Genomic DNA, 3,199 nt, shown 5'->3' on the forward strand with positions numbered 1-3,199 from the left:
TGCTTATGTATTTCCGTATGTATTAAGACCTGCAGTCTTAGAGAAACCCAACCAGAAGTAAATTAAATGGAAAGTGAAACCCTATAGAAATTCATCTACAAAACCTCTGACAAACTTCCTGCTTTCTCACAAAACATTCGGACACATCAGGAAACTTATTTTATGTCTATACTGCATCCTAACCTGCTGCCTCTTTTACCTTGGAATTATCCCTCTGTTGCTCTAATCCAGTATGGTTTTATTGCTCCTAGGATTTCTGTATAGCTGTTATATTGAAATTTTTTTCCTCTTAATATTAGAAATGCCTTTCTTTTCTTTCCCATATAAAAGCCTGAAAGCCTGTGACTTTCCCTGAATTCCATGATTTTCCTCTTTCATATTTTACTATGCCTTTCAATGGTACACAAAGTGTAGCTTTTTGAGTCCTTTCATGTCTGAAAACGTAATCAACTCAGTCTTCACTTTTAGCTTGTTGATAGACAATAAGTGAGTTTGATATATTTTTTCCTATGATCTTAAAGACATTTCTACATTGCTTTCTAACTTCTTTTGCTGATAATGATAAATCTAGTCTCATTGTAGAATGAGACTTTCTGATATTTTTTTCCTTATTTGCAAGCTTTAAGAATCGTTTCTTTATTCTCTCTATGCTTCAGTGTCAGGACAAAAGGCTTGCATGAGTGTATGTGTGTACTTCATTTCTTGTGCAGGACATTTCAGGGATATTTCTGTGTGGAAACTCAAAAACTTCAGTGGTGAAAATATTTTTTATCAATTTTTTGATACAAGGAAGATTCCTACTTTTCATCTTCTTATTTTCCTAAAGCAACTCTGAATACTCTAGATTGATATAAACTGATTTGAATTTTTCCTAATTTTTGTCTTTGTCTATTTGTTTCAATTTTGTGAGATTTCTCTTAACTTTATTTTTATTTTTCAGAATATCCACTACCATCTTTTTTATTCATAAGAGCTTTCTGTTTATATGACTGTTTCTTTTTATTGCCTTCTGTTATTTCATGGATACAATCTCCTTTTTTTATAAGTACTAAATTCCTTCATTTCTGAGTTACTTCTGCTCCTTGAAATATCTGCATTTATTTTCCAGAGTCCATTTTTATAATTGTATGTTTTTAGTTTTTTTCTGTAAATTTTTATATTTTTCCCAAACATCTGTCAATCTTTTGCACTCATAAGCATAGAGGAACCTCTGTGTATGGGTATGGCTTGATAACACAACACTTTACTATAAAATCCCTGAATATCAGTTAATGTGTATACATCTTATCATGTTTGGATTATTTTCAGGTTCCTCTGGAAGAACTGTCCAATATCTTTTCTAGGAGTATAAGTCTAGCTCTCTACATTCTTGAAAGACAGTAGAAAAAAGTCAGGTATATTTTCACAGGTACCTCTGTTTGCAATACACAGCCTCTCCAGTAGTCTCAGCATCTGTTGATACAGAATTTTGTTTTAAGTATCCAGTAGTTTCCCAGGTTGGAGAGGTATAGTCCTTGAAATAGGATGAGTGGGGGTACCTGTGAGTCCAGTTTCCCTTTATGAGAATTTTTAACCAAAACTCATTTCAGCTTCTTACCTTTAATTCCTGATAAATTAGGGGTTCATTAGCTTGAATTACCTTGCATCTAATTGACTCCTCACACTACCAGCTTAAGATGCAACTGTCCCAGCGTCCAAAGTCAGTTATTATTCTTTCATACACTTTAAATTTTCCACAATTTTGCTCTTATATCTATTCTCCTTTATCTGATGTAGGGTTTTCTTTTGTCTTTTTGTTCTATCATACTTAGGCTTTTTTTGTTCTATTCTCTTTTTAGTGTGACTTCTGGGGGAGAAATAAAAGTATATTTCCAATCTGCATTGTAAACTGATAGCCATTTGACTTTTAAAATGATGTTTGTATGGGCTGGGTACAGTGGCTCATGCCTGTAATCCTAGAACTTTGGGAGGCCAAGGCAAGCAGATCACTGAGGTCTGTAGTTTAAGACCAGCCAGAGCAACACAGTGAAACTCCATCTCTACCAAAAAATACAAAAAAGTTAGCTGGGTATGGTGGTGTGCACCTGTAATCCCAACTACTTGAGAGGCTGAGGCATGAGAATCACTTGAATCTAGGCATTCGAGGTTGCAGTGAGCCCTGTTGCACCACTGCTCTCCAGCCTGGGGGGCAGAGACCCTGCATCAAAAAAAATTATTAAAAAAACCATGCTCATGTATTAGTTTGATAAAAATAAATTGAAAAAGGAAAAATTTCCTCATTATAAAATAATCTTAGTATAGCAAGTAATAAAATATTATGAGAGCAAATATGCCTATGATATGAAATGTAGAAGCCAACCTTTACAAAAATTGTCACTGAATTTTCTATATTGATTTAAAACTATTATTTCTTCACAATATAAAAAGTCAGTCATCTACCTTAAATGGTAATCAACGTCAAAGACAAAAACTGCCAAAGTTTAATATCAGTTTTATAGATTGAAGAAAAAAAGCCATTCTCCCTTAGTCCATAGTTGAATATATTTTATTATTATAGAAGACAACTCTTTGCTTTTATTTTCTGTTTATTAAATGTTCTTCTTTCATCCTTCTCTTGAGAAACAGTACATACACACAAAATTCACTTTTAAAGTATCTAGAAGAGAACTTTTTTACCAAAATTCCTTTTTTCTGAAAATATTTACAGAACCACTCTCGTGATTCCAAATTAATTAAACCATATAAGAAAAGTAATCTTATTGCTTAGTAGTCACATTACCCTAATTTTTGGTTAATCAACTTTGCCTTTTGGTTTTTAAACACTCCTCCTTAGTAGGTTGAATTGTTGTTTCCAAAAAGAGAAGTCTATGTCCTATCACAGGAAGCTGACTGTTATCTTAGAGTAAGAAATGCTCTTGGATTATTAGGTGGCCCCTAAATCCAATGACAAAATTTTTTTCTTTTTTGAGACGGAGTTTCGCTCGTGTTACCCAGGCTGGAGTGCAATGGCGCGATCTCAGCTCACCACAACCTCCGCCTCCTGGGTTCAGGCAATTCTCCTGCCTCAGCCTCCTGAGTAGCTGGGATTACAGGCACACGCCACCATGCCCAGCTAATTTTTTGTATTTTTAGTAGAGACAGGGTTTCACCATGTTGACCAGGATGGTCTCGATCTCTTGACCTCATGATCCACCTGCCT

Source organism: Callithrix jacchus, chromosome 8 (assembly GCF_049354715.1).
Source record: "Callithrix jacchus isolate 240 chromosome 8, calJac240_pri, whole genome shotgun sequence".
NCBI lineage: Eukaryota > Metazoa > Chordata > Mammalia > Primates > Cebidae > Callithrix > Callithrix jacchus.